Here is a 10,183-nt window from a genome sequence, read left to right on the forward strand (position 1 = left end):
GCTGGTTCCCTGGAATAGGTCTTTCTTGCCAGGTCATTTGGCACTCAGGTCTGATTTGGGGCAGCCTGGTATATTCAGGTATTGTACCCAGTCACACCTGTTCACAAGGAGACACTTACCACCACTGCCTGGCCACTCAGGTACATTTTCACCTGGTAGTACCTGGCACAGTCAGATGTATTTTGATCAGACATTCCCATTCACTCAGTTGTAGGGGCCCTGGACCTAGCTGATCATTCAGGTATACCTGAGCTGAGCAGGCCTAGTACCTGCTCCATCACTCAGACAGGGAGTGTTCCTGGGAGGCCCTGCTAATCCACACCATTCTGGTCATGGGCTCACCCCAGAGAAAAAAGGATTGTGGGTATAACTCCCTACTTCCTCCTCACTCCTCTAGGCGTGCCCCCCAACCCGGGGCCTGTCCAGATTGCTTCTGGTTCCTGACCCATGGTGACCCTTCCTCTCTGCCTGGCTCCCCTCCCACCCCTCAGGCCACACCTGGCTTCTCTGGAGCCCCAGCCCCTCCCAAGCTGCAAGAAAAGGGGAAGCTGGCCTGGGAGGAGCCCCCAGGAAAATGAGCTGTGGCTCCAGGGAACAATGGTCACCGGGCTGGGTTCACAAGGTGTGGTGGCAAAGGGCTCCCAGCTGGTCCCGGCAGCATAGGCTGGGTTGGGAAACGCGGTTCCTCCAGGCTGAGGTGGGAATGGGGCAGCTGCTTTCCCTTTGCCATGGGCACCTGCCCCAAGCCTGGCCCAGGGCTGCTGATGTGCTGGGATTCTGAGAGGGGGTGAGAGGAGCACGGCCTGCCTTGGCATTTCTCTGGGCTGTGCCAGCCCCAGAGGCCAGCACTGTGAGTCACCACTGCAAGGCTGTCCTCACCCTCCTGCCGTCCCCAGACTGGGGAGGGCTGGAGGGGCAGCAGCCTTGGTCTGGGGCCAGTCAGCGCCAGGAGGACCACCACGGGGGAGGGGCTGGCCTGGGGTTTCTGTGCACTCTTCTGACTCTCAGCAGAGTTAGCTCCCTGGGCTCTAGCTGGGCACTGGCCACCAATCCAGCTGCCCGGTTTAACATGAAATGCCTTGCAGATGTATGCCAAGCGGCATCTACCTCTATTCGTGCCCCAGTTTCAGCAGCTCTGGCCTCTGGGTCTCCCTGTCTCTGGCCCCAGTGAGCTGGCCATCCTGCCCGTGCTGAATGTTTTCTCTATAGCGCTGTCCTTCTCCATCAGGATCCAGCTGCCAGAGCTGGAGCTTGGAACGTCACACCATCCAGGCCCAAGCCGCTCAGGCAGGGGGAGAGGGGAGAGGACTTTGGGGGGCGTGGTGCCTCCTCTCCAGTCTCCTCTCTCCTGCCCCATCCTCACTCCGGGCCCTGCACGGCAGCGCAGGAAGAAGGGCTACAGGAGCCTTGCAGCGTCTTCTCCGTCCTTCGGCTGGTGGTCGTGGTTGGCTGGAGACGTGTGGGCGTCCAGGGCAGGCCGGTGACCTGGCACCCCTTCATGAGGATATCTCTTCACTTGTTCAAAGTGGATTTAGAAGAGAAGCCAGGGGCTCCGTGGGGGTGGGAAGAGAAGAACTGCTGGGACCACCCTTGGCCCCTCTTGCCTTCCCAGTTGGTCTGTGCTCCCCACTCAGCATAGCAAAAGCTCTGCTGTTTAGCCCACCCCACTCTCTTGTCACTAGAGCCTTCCTGACGGTGAAGGGTGCTCACCTGTGCCCTAAGTGGCTTGTCAAATGATTTCTCCTACACATATCTTGTTATATTTCCATCTTGTGCACCTGTCTGCTGGCCCAGCCCTTACTCCAGTTCTGGCTACAAGGGCCTCTGGGGGCTGTATTGTCCCACCCCCTGAGTCCTCCCCTGCCCAGCTACCATCCCCATCAGTCCCTGGATGACTGAGAGCCAATGGTGTGTGTGTGTGTGTGTGTGTGTGTGTGTGTGTGTGTGTGTGTGTGTGGTGTGTGTGGGTGGTGTGTGTGTGTGGTGTGTGTGTGGTGTGTGTGTGTGGTGCGTGTGTGGTGTGTGTGTGTGGTGCGTGTGTGGTGCGTGTGTGGTGTGTGTGTGTGGTGCGTGTGTGGTGCGTGTGTGGTGTGTGTGTGTGGTGCGTGTGTGTGGTGCGTGTGTGGTGCGTGTGTGTGGTGCGTGTGTGTGTGGTGTGTGTGTGTGTGGTGTGTGTGTGGTGCGTGTGTGGTGCGTGTGTGGTGTGTGTGTGGTGCGTGTGTGAGTGGTGCGTGTGTGTGTGGTGCGTGTGTGGTGCGTGTGTGTGTGTGGTGTGTGTGTGGTGTGTGTGTGTTGGGTGGTGGGGTGCTTAGATGTTTTCAGACACCTGGAGCAAAGACCTCACGGCCACCCCCCACTCCCCACCTTTCCCAGACTTCCTTTCCAGAAGTCCAACTCAGAATCTCCTGGGAAGCCAGTTTGGCCCATTTGCTCTTGGTCCTGGGTGTCCAGGTAGAAGGTGGGGTCCCTTCCCTTGTTCCATGCCCTTTCACTTCCTTTCCCTGAGGACTTCCCAGATCTCCTCCCAAGGCCATGGGAGTGACTGGGACTCCCCACTCACAACTCACGCCCCTCTAGTTTCCCTTCCCCTGAGCAGGGCCTATAGCCAAGCCTTGCCCTGCCCTGTCCACTGCCTCCCTGTCCCCCAGAAGGGGCGGGCGGGTGCCTTGAAGAAACTGGGATTTTGTGTTTAATTATGGAGCAGGCACTTGGCAATGAGTCGGCTCCCGGCAGGGCGTGCAGCGTCTCTGGCACCCTGGCCAATGACATAGTGCCGAGCCAGCTGACAGAGGAACCCCTGTAATTTACGGGGCCCTAATTGCTGTGGAGGTATTGCTTTTTAATGTGATCGGGAGCAAAGGCCTTCTTTTTTTTTCCCCCTTTAATCCGTCCAACTGGGAGAAAGGAGTTCTGGTCTCTCCTCACATGTTGTTCCCACCTGAACATGCTACTCAACGGCCACAAGGGGGTCCATTCAAAGTCTTTACTCCTGAGCCGTTGTTTAGAGCAGGGTCCTGAGCCGCTTGGTGCTCCGGAGATTCAGAGAGGAAGTTCAAGGTGCCATGACTGCCCCTCAGACTAATGCCCCTTTAGCACCCGTTACAGCATGCCCCACACAGGTCAGCACACAGGTCAGCCTCACCCACTGGACCACTCGCTCTTGGTCTTTTCTGGATCATAGAACCCTTTGAGAGTCTCACAAATGCTTCTCTTGCTCTCTTTCAAAAAGAATAATAGCTAACACTAATTGTCCTCTTATTTTGTGCTAAGTTATTTACATACATTTCCCATTAAACCCTCAGTATGACCCTATGAGAAAGGTACTCTCTGATCACCACCTCACAGATTAGGGAATTGAGGCACAGAGTGGAGAATAATTTGCCATATCCCACAGTTAAGACTTGAATCCAGCAGATTGACTCCACTTGAATACGTTTGTTTGTAGAGTCTCTCTCATTAAAACCGTGCAGTCTTTGTCTCTGACACACACACACACACACACACACACAGAGTCAGTATCAGCCTATAACAGTATGGATTTTCAGATTCTCTGAAGCTCTCCTCTGCTCCAGGGTATAAAATTCCCCACATTCAGGAGCCCCGAACCCAGACTGTGAGACACCTGAGAGCAGGAACTCTACCCATCATCACGACTGCTGGATAGGCAGCACTTAATTAGCGTTTACTGAAGGAAGGAAAGGGGGAGGCAAGGGAGGCAGGGAGGGAGGACGTGATCCCTGCCTCCGAGAAGTTCAGGATCTAGTTAGTTGGACAAGATACCCAAGCTCAAAGAAGACTTTTAAATAACAACTCAGAAGAAGAGAGGAGCCCCGACCCATCCGTGCAGGACACATTGTGCTCACTGGACAAAATACACAGACACAGAGAATGGAAAGCTGCTGGTGCTGCGCGGATCTCAGGGTGGTGGGAGGAACAGCTGGGTGACAGAGGTGGCAGGCTCAGAGCCGCTCAGGAAGCAGTCACCCAGATGCCCACAGTGCTCCTGACACCAGCTCTGTTTGCTTTCTCTCCAGAGTGGCGGCACCAGGAGAGCCCCCCAGGCTTCTTCTGCTCCCCACTCCTGCACAGCCTAACAGCCCAGCAGTCGCTAGTACCCCCAATCTCCCTTCCCTACCTTCCAGTCACCCCTCAGCCCTCCACATCAGGCTTCTGCCCACCCCACCCTCCAGAACTGCCCTCGTCAAGGTCACCAATGTTGGGTGACCAACCACCTCCATTTGCCCAGGACTTTTCATCCTAGAACTAGACGAGTCCCAGGAAAACTGGGACTGTTCACTTCCTAGTTGCCAAATTCAATGATGCCTTTCAGTCCTTAACTACCTTGACCTCCAGGCTCCTCCTGACGCCTCTTCCCTTCTCGACACCCTCTCTGCTCCTGACTCCTGGCTCGTTCTCCACCTCCTTTGTCAGCTCTGTTTCCTCTGCCAATTCGGTCCCACCGTTTTGGTTCTCCAGGCTTATTATACACTAGGTACTGGGAATACAAAGGCTAAAGATGTGATCCTTGGCCTCAGGAAGCTCATACCCCAGTAAAGAAGACAGACACAGAGTCCCCATGTATTGGGGGGCATTCAACGAGAGAAGTGTGTAGACAGAACAGAAGCGCTTCACACTGCTGAGTGATTAAGGCTGTCTGGACAGCATCGAGGACCCTGTCAAGGAGGTGGTGACTCCTGAGCTGGGCTTTGAAGAATGAATAGGAGTTAACTAGATACCAGGAGGAAGCCCCTGTAGTTGGTGAGAACAACATATGAAAGTCATGAAGCAGTGAAACACGGTAGGTGTGCAAGGGAAGCACATGCAGTTTGATGTGGCGGAAATCAGTGGGGGAGGTCGAGATGAGCTGACGAGGCAGGCAGAGGCCAGGTCACAGGGGCCTCATTGGCCATGTCTCCACAAGCAACTCCATGAATGAGACTGAAGAGGCCCAGAGCTCCCCAAAATGAATGAAAAATAGTGTGCATATGTGTTTTTGATTCTAGGAAGGAAGTTCTTCGGCATTCGTCAGATTTCGAAGGAGGTCTTAGGGGCCCAAAGGCCCACTGTTGGGGCGCTATCAGATGCAGCTGGGCAGAGGAGCCCATTGATAGCTTTTCCTTTTTAACTAAGATAAACGCTGTGGTAGCTGAAAGGAGGATTCTGGGGTATGGAAGCAAGAAGCCAGTTTAGCAGTGGGGCACACAGTGTTCAAGCCTCAGCTTTCTCGTTGGCCCTGAGCAGAGTCTCCCTAAGGCGGTCTGCCATCCCTACCAGCACCTGCCTCCAGGTCCACCCAACGGGTCTCCTGGACTTCCAGACTTCTCCACCAACACGCTCTGCAGGCCTCTCAAAGTCCACCTGGCCATAGCCAAAGTCAGCATCTGTGCCTGGCAAACGGTAGATACCAAGTAAGGTTTTCAAGTTGAACTGAGTTCCAACTCTATAATCTACTCATGAGCTGAATTTTAGGGTTTGATTTTAGATCTTTCTGGGGACCAATCAACTTTCTTTTTCTCAGAAGATTCAAAATTCTTCAGGTTTTCTGAAAAGAAAATGTATAGTTCCCATCCTTATTTATTTGTTGAAAAGTAATTACATGCTCTGAGCACATACTATAATACAAGCAGGAGCCTCTGACCCCATCTATAGATGAGCAAACTGAGGCCCATGTCTAAAAAAAAAGCTATTTAGAAAGCCTAGGTGGACCAGCTGCCTCTCTTCTCCCTCATCCTGCATGGGGACCCTATTCAGTGACCTAACCCCAGCCAGGGTTGCCTGCATTCTCACCCCAGTGACTGTCAGTCTCGTTGCTGAGGGCCACTTTCCCATTTTCTCAGCTCTGTGTGGTGGTTTCGTTGTTGTGGTAATGCAGCGACCTGAAGGCTGTGTGTGTGTGTGTGTGTGTGTGTGTGTGGTCTGTTTGGGAGGCACTGCTGGATACAGGGGTGGGGTTCTAATTGGTTTGATGGTTGCTAGGGTCAACAGGGCTGTGATTGGCTGACTCTGTTTATGTGTCCGCCCTGTCCTAGAACCCTCTAGGGATGCAGCTGTTGCCCGATCTGAGGTCTGGAGTGGTCGTGCATGGGGGGCGGTGTGTGTGTGTACATGTGTACACACATGCACAAGTACACATGTGCCTGTACATTTGGCACAAACAGTGAGGAGAGGATGCTTGGTGCAGTGATAAAGTGGAAACTTCCAGGCTCTCTACTGGAATTACAATGGAATCAGGTAAATGATATTTTTCCCCACTCTCCACATATCATTGGAAAACAATGGCCTGGGTTTCTTCAGTGGAGGAGTAAGAACTGGCTGAGTCCAGCCACATCCTGCTTTTCCAACTGACTAGTACAGCCTAAGGAGCTAGGCCATAGGGGATTGGTACATGGGCTCAGGTCTCTGCTGCCACTTTCCCCCCTCCCTGTCAAGGACATACATGCTCTTGGGGAGAATTTCTCTCTGTTTTTACTTAGTTTCTCATTTCTCTTGTCTTCCCTTGTCTCCTAGAACCCTAAGAAGGGCTCTTTGGTCAAACACTAATGATCTCACACACATGCAGATCTTTTTATAGTTTACAAAGCACTTTGACATTCACACTCTCATTGAATCCTCCTGAGAGGCAGGCATTCACGTTATTCCCATTTTGCAGAGGAGTAAAACTGAGGCCCAGATAAAGAAATGACTCCTGCACCTTAGGGGCAGAGTCAGGTCTCTGGATCTCCCAAGGGTTCCTGCAGTGCTTCTGGAGACCATGCCTGCCTGGGTGAGGGAGGGACCAGAAGGGAGGAGAGCCTGTGGCAGTGTCGCAGGAAGGAGATTCTCTGTTGGCTGAACTCTCCGTCTGGATGCTGCGCCTCCCAGGAGAAAGTGGGGCGGGCTTGAACTTTGGTTTTTCAGAAGCTATTCAAATGCGCTGCCCACACAGTCTGTGAGGGAGAGCTGTTTCCAGCTTCCCCACTCAGCCCTCAGGCACCCAGGGATGCCTGTCCTAACTGCAGAGCAGCAGCGTGTCACTGGCAGTGGGGAGGAGGGACAGGATCAGAAGGAAGAGTGGGTTGGGCTGCCCCTGGGGCCCCCATGGTCATGCTGCTCAGGCCTGCCAGCCTGTTGTGCTAGGGCCAACCAGAGCCTCCCAGGAATGCAGCAGACCCTTTAGGCTAGCAGAGGGGAGGGGCCTGCTGGGGAGAGGTCCCAGGAGCTGGAGCACCAGGGGGAACCCCCAGCTGAGAGAGTCTCATCTGACCCTCTGCAAGGAGCCAGTTATTGGGCTGCAGAGAAGGGAAACAAGCATTGATAGGCGCTAGATTTACATCTCATGAAAACCTCACAACAGCCCCGAGAGAGAGACTATTACCATCTCCATGTTACAGACGGGCAAACCAGAGATGTGAGTAACTGCCCAAGGTCATACCGTCTATGTGACTTTAGAGCCTGAGGTTTTGGTTCGTGGGGCAGCAGCGTGGGAGTCCCTCCTTAGTGGAGGACACAGGTAGCGCTGCTTCTACTAAGCTGGGCTTATTGAGAGACGTATGGAAAGAAAATTGGCCTGGGAGAAGGGTGGGGTCACCAGAGGATTTGGAGGTAATTTTCCAAAGGGCAGAGAAAGGGAGCCGAAAAATTAGGATGAGCCAAACACACACACACACACACACACACAGGCTCTTTATCCTGCTAGCAAGTTCCACCCACATGCGTATGGTCACTCTTACCTGGCTCCCCCTTCTACCTGTCCATTTGCTCATGCCCTTCCCTGGGGCTGCCAAGGCTCCATTTGCCATACAGACTGCATATAGACACCCATCTGCAGCCCTTCCCCCTCCCCCAACCCCAAGGAGCAAGGCGTTGCCTTCAAAACTGAAGATTTCAAAGATTCTGAAATGCAATCCCATGTCAGGGGGTGGGGGGGCTGATGTGATAGTCTCTGAGCAGGTAGCTGACCCTACATCATTTAAGGTGTCACCTCTCCTCTGTGAAGCTGTCCCTGATTCTCCTGGGCACAGTTAAGGGATTCCTCCTGGAAGTTACCTTTGCCTTGCTAAGGAACTCTTCCTCTGCACATCTCTCTCCCTGGGATGCTGACCTGCATAAGAATGGGGACTGAGATTTAAATCCCAAGGATCCATCCGGTACAGACCCTGGCATGTAGCAGGTGCTCAGTAAATGTTTGTTGAATAGATAAACAACAGTAATTACATCTCCTATTTATTGAGTTCCTGTTACAAGCCCAGCCCTGTGCCTTGGCATACATTATCTTTAACATGCACAACAAGCACACACATCGATTTTAGCATCTTTGATTACAGATTGCAAAACTTGGCTCAGAAAGTTTAAGTCACTTGCCCAAGGGCACACAGCCAATACAAGGAAGTTCTGGGAATCGAGGCATCCCTAAGGAGCTCCCAGCTTGGCCTATCACACCAGTGGTTCCAACCTTGACACTCTCCACTCCCTTAACTTCTAGGTGCGAAGTTCCGTGACCCTGTCTCCTAACTATCTCTCCTCCTCTCCTCCCTGCTGCCACTGCACTAGTCTAAGCTTGCATGATGTTTCACCAGATTCAGCCTTGAAATTGGGGTCCGCATGTTCAGATCTGACCCCACCATCAATCCTCCACTTGACTGCCAGAAGGATCGTCCTAAATCACAGACCTGGGGATACCTCTTTCCTCTGAAATGCTCCAGGTCGCCTTGTATTGTCAGGGGAGGGTCCTGGCTCGTTAGCCATGGTGTACGTAGAAGGGTCTTCAGAATCCAGCACCTGCCTCCCTTTACGAAGTCACCTCCAGCCCTACCAACTCTAAGCTCTGGCCTCACAGAGCTGTGTAGCCGTATTTTCTCACCCCTGCACTGTGTACATCTTATCCCTGCTGGAAAAACAGAAAAGCCCTTCCTCCCCTCCATTGTCCTCTCATCCTGTAACCCTCAGTTCAAGCAGCAGAACCACCCCTCCAGGCAACCACAGCTCTAACCTTGGCCCTCCACCCCGGAATTGGTCACTTACTGCCCCATGAGACGGTGAGCTTTCTGAGGGGGAGGGCTGCATTTCATTCTTCTTTCGTGCCCAGTAAATTGGCCGTTATTTGGCATATAAGAGATGTTCAGAAAACTTTGTTGAAACCTCTTGACCTCATCCATCCCCCTGGTTCCTTTGGCTTCATTCTCTCTAATCCTCTAAAATACAGTTGCTTAGCATAGCTCCTTCCCTGCCTCTGCATGGACTCCTCCCTGCAACCCTAGTATTCTTATCACACACGTGGATTACGGAGCCAAGAAGGTTGCTTCCTTTCCTGAAAGCCTGGAGACTCTGGATCCATCCGCTCTTTGCAACCCTTCAACACTCGGCAGTTTTATTCTTAGAGTGCATGTGCCCGGGAAATCTGCATGCCCCGGCAGGGAAAACATTAGGTAGCAAAGAGTTGGGAGGCCCTTTGCCAGGTGGCCCTGCAGACTCCCCACAAGTCACTCTCCTGATGGGCCCAGTGTCTTCCTTCTCCCTCCCGAGTCCAAGCCCTGTGGTGTTGCGAGAGATCTTGTGCTACAGGTTGGATGCAGGCTGATGTCGGAGAGCAAAACTCAGGCCCATGTCTTCCAGAAAGAAAATTTTCCTATCCTCAACAACTCATTCTCTCTAGGGAAAGGGCCCCAGGCTCAAAGCCTAGGACTTAAGTGGCATTCACTTTTGATCAATCGTCAGAAAGTGTTCAACAGAAACACATCCCCACTGCAGACTTCCTTCCTCAAGAGACCCCTGACAGGGCCCCCAGACTGCGGAGGCCACGTCCAACGGCAGGGCAGAGGCCACAGACGCCCCTGATTTGGTGCCCAACTCTTCTTCAGGAGGAAGCAGGGCTGGGAGGGGCCCAGATGGGGCCGCTTCATTCCATCCCAGTTTCCTTCGATCCCTGAAGTCTGATGGTGGAGGGAGAGGAGGAGAGCCCACTGGCCTGGATCCTAATCATGGCTTGCCACTAACCTTGTGGGACTTTGGGCCAATCCAATATCCTTTCTGGGTCTCAGTTTCTCCTTCTCTAAAATGAAATCTGGACTAGAACTAGCTATTCTGTAAGGCTTCTTAGATGATTCTCAGTTGGCCTGCGGGGTTTAATTCCAAAAGGACAAGCTGCATTCCTCATCAGGGGAGGAAGTGGGAGTGATGATTACCTTTACTTACCTAAAGGTAAGTG

Source organism: Orcinus orca, chromosome 1 (genome assembly GCF_937001465.1).
Source record: "Orcinus orca chromosome 1, mOrcOrc1.1, whole genome shotgun sequence".
Classification (NCBI taxonomy): Eukaryota; Metazoa; Chordata; class Mammalia; order Artiodactyla; family Delphinidae; genus Orcinus; species Orcinus orca.